Raw genomic sequence first — 10,858 nt, 5'->3', positions numbered from 1 at the left:
GATTGCTGCGCTCCCTAGTCTTCCATCTGGACATCTGTAGAGCTCTGGGACTCAAAGAGCTGCATGCTCAGTCCCATCTGGAGGAGTGTCACAAAAGCAAACGTCTACAAGATGTAGCTGGAGTAAATAAAACCAAGATGGTAATTCTGCTCCTACTCCCAGTGCCAAGTCAAAGGAAAAATTCTCTGTGATAGCGACTGAAGACAGGACAGGACCAAGCCTCGGTCAGTGCTCCCAACACCTGCCTGTTTTCTTGGGAAACAGAGAGTACGTTGGCAAGCCGTTCTACCAATGCACATGTACAGTGTTTTTACCAACACACTGGAAAGTTTCTCAGGCACCCAAGAAAAGGTGACAGGCTCCCAAGATACCATAAAGGAAAAAAACCCACCCTTTCTACATACATGCTGAGGTCTGACCAGGAGGAGATTTTTAACAGTGATCATAAATTATATCACCTGGCAGAGAAGTGAGAGCGCTTTGTGCACAGTCGTTTCTGAGTCTGTGCTGTGGAGCTTGTAAAAGCCAGGAATCGAACCTGGGTCCCAAGTCTGAGCTGTATGTCAGTGCTGTACTGCAGAGAGAATGTCAGGACTGAAACGCTGTGTGGCATCCGCAAATCAGAATGTACAGGTGTGGGCATTGATGGGCTAATGTTTGAACTAGGAACACTTCTTAAAGAAATTTTAATAATTTTTAAAACATTCCTTGTACTGTGGGTGCAAAGTGAGATGTGTGGGTGTGGGTGTCATAAAGGACATCTCATGGCAAAGCAGATGGTTTGGTTTAGCATGCTCATTTCAAGACAGGTTTTATCCTTAGAATTGTCCTTGTAACCAGGTCTTCTTCCATTTCTGAGGCAGTCATTTCTCACCCAGTGGCAGCACTGTATATTGCAGGCCTAGCTCAATTAATGCCTGTAGGGAACATCCAAACTACCCAGTCCTGCCTTTCAAGTTTTTCCTTCTTTGTATTGTAGGCAACAAGGGTATCCCACTGCTTTAAATTCTGGGGAGAAAAAGGGCTTTCACGTGGATATTCTGTCACTTCAAATGAGCACCGAACAGCTTAGTAGGATCACCACCTTCTCCAGCATAAAATTCTTCAGCGCAGCCTTTCCTCCCAAGACTGCATCCTACCAGGCATTCACAGCTCACCAAGTAAAGCAGCAATGTTGCACTTCATGAAAGCGTTTGCAGAGAAATGCCTCCAAGGGGGAAAAAAAAAAACCAAAAAAAACCCCAAAAACCCCCCACACTGCTTTTTACTTCATCCTCCAGATATCCTTCTCCTGAAACCATAATGCTACTCCTCCAAAGCTACACAGCCAAATCCATCTGACTGTGTGAGTGCCAATACAAGACATTATCCTGTTTATATTAAAGACTGCTGTAAGTGAGCAGTGTGTCTTCCAGGCTGCTCTCATGGCAGTTTAGAAATGGAGCTGGCAAAACACAGCTGAGTTATGGGAGAAGCATCATGGCAGTTTAACACAGCCTGAGACGGCCTCCTGCCAGTTCTGGGAGGCATCTCATAAAGCACGGTGAGAAAAATCACAGAGCTGACATGCAAAAGTTTGCACTGGGTTCCTTGCCAAAATTGCCAACTATGAAGTCAAACAAACAGAATCTGTAAATGAAATGGTTAACATGGGAATTTCTGTAAATCAGATTTAGGAAGTGGTGTGGAAGCCCTTGGTTCCTTTTAACATAGTCTAGCACTGACTTCTTTTCCTCATTTTAAAATCCCCATGTAGACAAGCCTAATATGCTAATAAAATATCAATATAGCTTAAAGTTTAGAAGACTTTATTTTTATCCAGAGTAGATTAAATCGTCTTCTTTTGGCCTCTTATATCTTACATCAGAGAGCAGGAAATAGTAAACATTTCTTATTTCATCTAGCATCTTGAGCACACACATAAATATATATTTTAAAGAAATGTTTAAAACATCTTTTTGTTATAATATAGACCAGTGCGAGAACCCTGAGAAAAGAATAAACTACAAGCATGCATAACAACCACACATCGGTTTAAAAACCGTGCAATAGCTAAGCATGAAGGGGAGAGTTAAAGGATTATATGTGAAAACTGTAACTCTAAAATTTGTATTATTCTAGGTTTAAGTCCCACCATTATCATTGTTTGGTGGTTTTATATGCTGTTGAGTAATAGTTTGTCCACAGCCTGGCTTTTATTGAAGGAACTGCTTGTGCAGCAGTTGTGCTGGCAATAACCTCTAATACAGTTATGGTCACTTAATTAAACAATTTGGAAGTTTACTTTAGGTGACATTTAAAATTGAAATTTCAAGTACGTTATTCTACCGTGTTCTCTCTTGTTATTGTTCAGTAAAATGCTGTATTCAAGGAAATCCATGAAATTACAATTCAAAGACTGTGATAAGAATGGATTAGTTTTGTACCATTTTTAGCTCTCATTACAATTTTTGTTGCAAGACTAAGTCTACAGATTGAGTATAAAGTATATCAGGCTTTAAATTCAGTGATAAGTCATTGTTAGGACAGAGAATTTTGTGATAACACAGGCAGAAGATTAATCCACTCTGATGACAGCCTTGCAAGTCTATGAGGAACAGAACACAGAGCAAGATTTATCCATCGCATTGACAAGGACGGTAAGGGGAATGGGAAATAGAACAAAATGAGTCCATTTGCATGACAACCTAAGACTATAATCATATGGTTCTACTCAAATCCTACAGTAATGGACCATAAAGAAAAAAGCATAAACAAGGCACATCATTTAAAACTATATTGTACTCATCAACCGTTCCAGTGTCTGTAGAAAACATAATCAGGGAAGAAAAATTAATTTCAGTCTGCTAAATTACACTGTAAATGCAGAGGGGATACAACAGAATTCAAACAAAGTTATTCATGTGTCTTTCATAAGTTTGAATAAATTCATTCTGCTCTGTATTCACAAAGATGAGACTATCAGACTAGATCCTCAGCTTGCATAAAGCAGCATAGTTCCCTTGACTTCAGTGAGCTTAAAATCTTCTCAAAATCTCCAAGGAAACCCTCTTCTTGATGGGGAGGCTTTGAAAATACTGAAATAAAAGATAATTTGAGATACCTAGGGGAGAATTTTAAAGAATGGAGATTGGCAAACAATGTGAAAAATAGAATAGCAAATGTACATGTGCAGCTTCCACATCCCTGTAGTTCCCTGAAACACACTGGAACTTCTCACACATCTATTTGTGTGCGCAGATGTTTCTAGGATCATGGCTGTAATGCGGTAGAGAAGGGATTTGTGAGCTGAAGTCCAGCATATCATCACTTGAATTAAAGCAACTGTGATGAGTGTTAGGGTTATAACATATATAGTATATCATGCATATACTATAAACCTATAGTTGTTTTATTCTTTAAGTAATTAAAACAATGCAAACTAAGGCATATGCACCAAGTAAATATGATGTCATCATTGGAAAGCTCTTAAAAGCTTTGTCTAAAGGTCAAAATCAGAATTACATTAATTTAGTCATGAACCTTTGCACTTTCTCATCTAAACAATGGAATCTCATTTTAATTTCCTTTCATTTTAAATACAGGCATTTCTGTGAAGGAAGTTGTATATGAATATCTGCACGTCCCCTTTCCTGAAACCTTATGAAAAAAGCAGTATCATATTGTACAATCAGCACTGACTATGCTGCATATGTATAGCAGCAGTGTATTTTGAAAATATTTAAAACAGTTTATCTGAAAACATCTGAATTAGTAAGTGAAGACTTCAGTGTATCAGTTCAAGCAGTACATGAATAGACTCATTGTATTCAGTTCTTTTAAAGAAGAAGTCCTATAGCCATGCGTAAGCAAAATTTCCACTAACTTTAACTTGCAGGAATTTATTCAGGAACGGCCTGCCATACCTGGGTGTTCACATACTGAACTACATGTGACTGAGGCAAATACATATTTCTTGCTGCTTTTTGAGCATTGCAGACTATATTCCATTCTGTTTTCGTCATTATACTAATGTGCAGAACAGACCTTAAAAGAATTTAGGCTAATCATCCAAAAGGCCAAATGGTCCTCTCTGAGTATGTGTGTGAGAACTTTGACATGGTGTTCACATGGAGCTTAATGTGGAGCATAGGTTGAATTTACTGAAGCGACTGAAGAGGCTCTTGTCCTTCTATGCACACTTAACATAGTATTAATGCTACTTAAAAATAAGGAAAAAAAGGATAGGGGAAGTCAAATTAAACTGCTCACCAGCTACCTCCATTCAACCACTTCTCGGCCTATGGAAGTCAAATCAATTTAATCTCTCTGATACAGCTTTCTCATGCATTGTGTCACAGTGTTGCAAATTCACTGCCTCGTTCACAGGCTTTGCTTCTCTGTTTTCCCTTTCTAGCATCTACATGGATTTCAAAGACAACCTTGATCTAGGTTGATGCTGCCACACAATGCATAACAGAAGTAACAGACTGGATGGGTTCTTAACTGCTATTATAATATCTCATTCTTTTATGATCTTGATTTATGACATATGATCTTGTTTTAGAAACACACAGGGTAAGGTTTAAAAAGAAGCCGTGCCTCATGTAAGCAGCGTGATCTCTGCTGTATGGGTGAGGGAGACTGTTGCTTCTTGAAACGGCCAAGGTTGGCAGGGTCCTACAAAGTCCGGTTCCCGGCCCGGGGCTTCGTCTGGGTGTGTAGCTGCAGAGGCAGCAGAGATGTTGTGGCCGGCAGCCTGTTAGCAGGAGCTGCAAATGGCTCAGCTGACCAATACCAGGTAGCACCTGTACAACCAAACCTGCTGGGAGTCCATAATCCCCTACCAGATGGGACTGAACCAGAATGCCAGGATGCATGCAACAGCCAATCCATAAGCCAAAACAGTTGGAAGTAGGGGCTTGGTCAGGAGCCAGTGCAGATGGCAATGGAGGGCTGGTCAGGACTGCAAGACTTTGCTTGGCATTGGGTGGGCGCGGATACAGATGGCGAATGGGATGTGTCAGAAGTGCAGTTCTGTCCTTACTTGTCTTGTGTCAGATTGTCTTCGCATGAGAAAGGGAGGGCTCTTCCAAAATAGAAGCTTAGCTTCTGGGACTCTGTCCCCTCTCTAGAGATATCTCCTCTACCCCTGAAATGGGAGATTTGCCTGGAAACATGCAGGCTGAATTTTATTTGGAGGGATTGTTTGTATATGGGAGTAAAATGTGAATTTCCTGCATGCATTTGCACTAGTAAATCTTTAGCACTCAATTGTTTGCAGAAAGTGAACAAGGACTAGTCACGAATGCTGTCAAAATGGAATTTGCTTTTAACTTCAAATGAATATTCATTAATAATTTCCTCCACTATTTGCTCACTACTCATATTTAATGACATGGCAAATGGGATGAATAACAAGGTGCTGAAATTTGCTGACAATACACCATTATTTAAGTTAATATAAACCAAGGAGCAAAGTAAGGAATTTCAGGAGGAGCTAATAAAACCTGAGTGACTGAATAACAAGATACCAGATGAAGTTCAATGCAGACAAGTACAAGATAATGAACATTGGAAGAAATCATTTGAACTACTTGTACGTATTGATGGGGTGTGAATTAGCTCTAACCTCTCTGGGTTAGGATGGACGTATTGTCCAACGGCAGTGAGGAAGGAAAAAAGGTTGCAAACCATTCCTAGGAAAGGTGAGTCCAGATCAGAAAGATCTCTTCAGTCCTACTTCAGCCATAAGCAGGGCTAATGTAAGATAGAAATAGTGACCTCTAGACCTCTGTGCAGGAGTCCAAGCTGGGGAAAAAAATCACTAGATTTATTTATTTATAATTAATTTCTCATATCAGGGATGGAATTACACTAATTTAAGCTAAAAGGCAACTCTGAAAGGACATAGTCAAAATAAACAACTCCAGGGGAAAGGGCAGACACATGTGAAAAGTGGTCTGAAGGATGCAAGTTAAACAAACCGTTTACTTTCAGAGCCAAAAGAGCATCAGCATCATACAAAATAATATGCAACTCTGTGATGGGCATATTTTGAGTTTCTTCAAGACATGCCACAATCCAGCAGCTAGCATTAGAGAACAAACAGAAAGGTTTAGCAATGAGTAATTAGGTTTAAACTAAGATGCTAAGCTTTTCATTGAAGCAATTGAGATAAATTGTCGTAGTGGTGGTCTCTAGCAGAGGGTGCAAGCAGCATACTACAGGTTTCAGTTTTACACTGCTTCAACAGGACTTGCCAGAGCTCAGCCATCAGTGCCCTAACACCACAGGAACATGAGCCGCTAGCATGAAGAAGTGAGTGAGAATATGGCTCTAAGTCACTGTCCCAGGCAGCAACAAAGCCTGAACTTTTCTGTAGCTGCTATGAACTCTCTGCTGTGTAGTTCTGGGGTCCAGAGGAAGCTCTTTCTGGAGTCAGTCCACGTGGTTTGCCAAGTGACTGGGATGCTAGAAAAGCAATTGGAGAATAGCGGGGTTGCCTGAGGACCTGTCCCTCCTGTTCCTTCTGCTTTTCTCTCTGTCAAAGCATTGTCCCTGCTGTCATTGAGTGGAGGGACTTCACTTGTGCTCTGTGGGCTTCTGCCAACTTTTCTCCAAACTTTATACCTTCCCGGTGAACTGCCATGTTCCTGAAACCTTGAATGAAGGAATGAAGATCTTTCTGCCTGGGAAGGAATAATGCAAAAAGTCAGTGATAATACAACTGTTGTTTTTAATGCAGGTGTTTTGTTGTGACTTATAGCACTCTTGGCAGTTCATAGGATGAACTTTCTACTCCAAGTCCTAAATGATCGTCCAATATTTTCCTCTTCTGAGTATTATTTTTTTCCCCTCCACGGACCTCAAGCATTTTTCCTTCTGCAAGAGTTCCCAGATAGGAAATGCACAAATTCCTGAGGAGTCACTGGGAGGAAGGAGGAGTCACTTGGAGGAAGAAGGAAGGGATGCAGCTGGGGGAAGTGGTGAGGAAGGATTGGGGGCAGGAGGAAGAGGGCTCTGGCTATGGCAGGACAGTGAGAAGGAGGGTAGAGCACAAAAGCAGCAGAGAGCTGGCACTTCTAGGAGCTGTCAACTGGGGCATTTGTAACTGTGAGGGACTGAGAGGGTGCAAAAGAGCATCTGCTATTCCAGCATTGTGTATACCTCATCTGACCACAGTCCTCTCCATCTCTGTGGCCACATTTAGGTGGTCACACCTCCTCCTTTGCTCCCTTTGGGCCTTCATCTCTGCAAAATAGAACCCCATGGCAGCTGGAGGTTCCTGGGAAGCGTAGGACCAAATCCTGAGATCCTCACTTAGGATCTAGTCATTCCTCAACAGACATGGAAGTTAATTCAATAAGGACCCAAACCTATGTTGTAATTTAACCATTTTTCAGCCTGTTACCTGAGGAGAAAAAAATCCAGGATGGCTTTGTGGGATATTAGCCTGCTGGAATATTGACTGGAGTGTTGTGAGGGTAAACACCTGGGCAGGTTAGGACAGTGACTGCCACTACTTCAAGTCTAAGACTGTATGACAGACGAATGAGAAGTGTCAGAACTCTTCTCCCATGAAAGTAAAAAAAAGAAAAGGCAATTGCGGTCTTCTAGGAGCTAGTCTGGTTATCTGGTGGTTAGCATATTAGCACTGCACTGTAAGAGCCCTTCACTTCTAATCTTCTGGTATAAAATGAATGTGGATTAAAAGCAACTGGTAATCTGGCATTTCATTGGTGTAATTATTCATGGGGTTCACTCTATCCCTCCTGCAGAGATGTGACTATCATTACAACTACCGTAGCATGACCAGTCCCAGGAGAACATAAACAGACATGGAAACTGAATTACTTTATCCCTTTTAGCTGTAAGGATCTTTATACTCAGCCTCTACATCTCTTCTGTATTATAGCAGATGTGGAAACAGAGCCCAATTTCAGGGCAGTTAATCCGGCTTTCAGAAACATCGCATTCACTTTAAATTCCCTCATTTCATTACTTCATCCAAGGTAAAGCAAAGAGCAGAAAGAAACTGGCTCTGAACACTGAAATGTGCAATTTCTTTCAGATGGACATAGCTACGCAGATTTAGTAGGATGTGTGCATGCATATGTTTATGTGTGTTTGTGTGTTTATTGCTTCAGAATTGCCTAGAGTTACATCATCCCAAGAGATATATTCAGCCCTGTATGCTCAGATGGAATATGATGTTTGCACATAAAATGATAAGGATTCATGAGGCACTCAGACAGGAAGGTGAGGTGAGGCCGTTATAAAACAGATGCTAACACTACTTTGGGGCTGAGTCCTCTGAGGTAGGCTGCTCTATGACAGACTAGTCTGTGTTTGAAAAATGTTTTCCCTGGATTTTTTATTTGAAAATAATTTTAACCAAGCATGGAAATTCATTATTTTGATCTGACATTTAAGTACATTTTCAATTGTATCCAGATTTTATTGACTAGGAAAAAAAGCTATAATTGCTCTAGTGACTAGGATAAATGAAACATTTCTGAAGTAGTATAAAGATCATCTAAATTCTTGAAGTGATAAGATTTGGCTTGAAACCAATAAATTAATTTGATATTTAGAAAACAAAAAAAGCCAGCAAGCATCAGACAAAAAGCTTTATCCAAGGTATTTGTGCATCCTCAGTCTGTTTTACATCCCATTTTCCATTTGGCAGCAAACCTGGCGATTCAAGTGAACAGTCATTTGTCAAAAAAAGCAAAGGCTGAAAGGAAAGATCATGATGATCTTTTTATTATTGGCATTAAATATTTATCAGCCCAATTCAGTAACAGATACATATATGTGCTTATGTGATAGAGATAAATGTGTGAGTATGTGCATGTACATGCATGTGGCTGTTCCGTACATACAGAGTGGATTATATTGGAGCACACTGTTGAAGGGTTAGATACCGGAGTCTGAGGGTGCTGAATATATGTGGAACTCAACAGGAAGGAAGCTGAAGATGTGTGAACCCTACCTGGAGTGTTCAGGATCTCTCAGTCTGATACACACTCTCACCATCCCCTCTCATGATGAACTATAGTGGTCTGAAAGTGGGGTCCACAACCTATGGCAGATACATTTGTAAGATCCCCATCAGATGACATCTTTTGGCTCTTACTAAGTATTTACTGGCATACTTAACTTGTAATTTGAGAAAGAAATATATATCCTGCTTTACCACACTTGTTTTTCCCCACTGTAATGTAAAACTGCAAATGTGGTGAGGCTCTTTGGTATATATCCAGCTAGCAGTCCAGATTTGATCACACCAAAGCAATAAATATCTTCAATACAGTAGATCATGCTTATGTTCATTTAAAAGAAACACACCTAATATCAGCTCTGTTCAGTTTTTGCTCCTTTGTTGGTACTATAGGCAGTTTCTGGAATGAAAGCAGTCCCTCTATATTTATCTGTATTTATCTTTTGAAAGCTACCTAAGACAGCTCTAGGAAGTGTTAACTTCCCTCCTTCATCAGCTGCGGGTGTTAGTTTCATAGCATTGTCAGCACAATCAGCACCCCAATTACCTTTAAAACCACTGTGAATAAATACATTTCTTCATGATGCAAAGCTTGGAAAATATCCAGTAATTTCTAAAAGCAAGCTGATGTCTTCCTATCAGTTTACCAGCAAAAAAATCAACTTGAGAATTCTACAGTCACACATAAGATATTGTAATCACAGTGATCAGTAATCAAAAATGTCTGGTTTGAAGTCAAGCATGTTAACCTGTGTATATTCATTTACTTATGCCCTCTTAACTCAGTCTTGCAAAGATAAATAAGCCCATTTATAAAACCAACAACATATTTAAGTATAGAATTGGGGCTTTGCTTCCCATGTGTAAGAATTGAGAGGCTATCTTGTGGAGTGTTTCCACAAACCATTTATTTTTAATGCTTCTTTATTTTGAGGCAAGTAGGGATAGATTCTGCAGTACTGACATTCCACATTCTTGTACCCTTTTTATTTAGTTCAGACATATTCTCCAGTCTTCCAGGAATATGCATGTTTGTGCATGTCCCTCGTCCCTGCCTATAAAGACAGGCACCCATCAATACTTCAGTTTTATGACACCTCAGTATTTTTTTCTCAGCATATTTTGAAAATTTTGACAGCACAAATTTGAAAGTGTCTGCTTTCTCGTGTGTTCACCTGCTCATCTCCACTTGTTTAACTCCTTATCCCTATATGCCAATAGATATTATCAGTAAATCCTCCTGGTTTAATCTCCAAAATGTCTCAGAAATCTCCCCTTTCCTCTTCATTCTCCCCATAAAATCTTTGTCAAGTCCATCCTTCTCCACATCCATGCCTACTGCGACCTTGCTGTCTTCAGCCTCTAAATGACACTCACATTAGCCAGTTTTTAAAGTAGTCTAATGCAAAAGTAATCCACTGCTCCCAGTATTGAGATCTCATTAAGATATTCCTAAATCCCTCTTCTTCACTGTCTCCCTATTGCCTTCTAAATCTGATCGAAGCTCCTTTTATCACCCAGAGTTCCTCTTGACCTAACCTTCCTTCTTCTGTCCTTGCTCTGTTCTTCCACATTTTTCTTCTTTATGTACTCCCTCCTCACCTACTGCTGCTCACAGTGTAAACCATTTGCCAATTAGACCTATGCACTGCCTTTGAGGTTGTCCACTATACCTGTGAGTGGAGTAAGTAGTTCAACAATACTATTCCAGATGGAAAGTATCCTGATGTGATTGGCATAGTCCCCTCAATAAGTTTGAACTATTGACTACCAAAAAGCAAGTCTTCATGTGCCTTACTAGCAAAAAGGGAAGGAGGCATTTGTCTTCTTATAGTGAGATTATGGTTTTTTTCTGAGTCATCCACAATTTCT

This window comes from Haliaeetus leucocephalus, unplaced genomic scaffold, assembly GCF_000737465.1.
Source record: "Haliaeetus leucocephalus isolate CR32 unplaced genomic scaffold, Haliaeetus_leucocephalus-4.0 Scaffold848, whole genome shotgun sequence".
Classification (NCBI taxonomy): Eukaryota; Metazoa; Chordata; class Aves; order Accipitriformes; family Accipitridae; genus Haliaeetus; species Haliaeetus leucocephalus.
Note: the sequence above shows the minus strand (reverse complement) of the source record.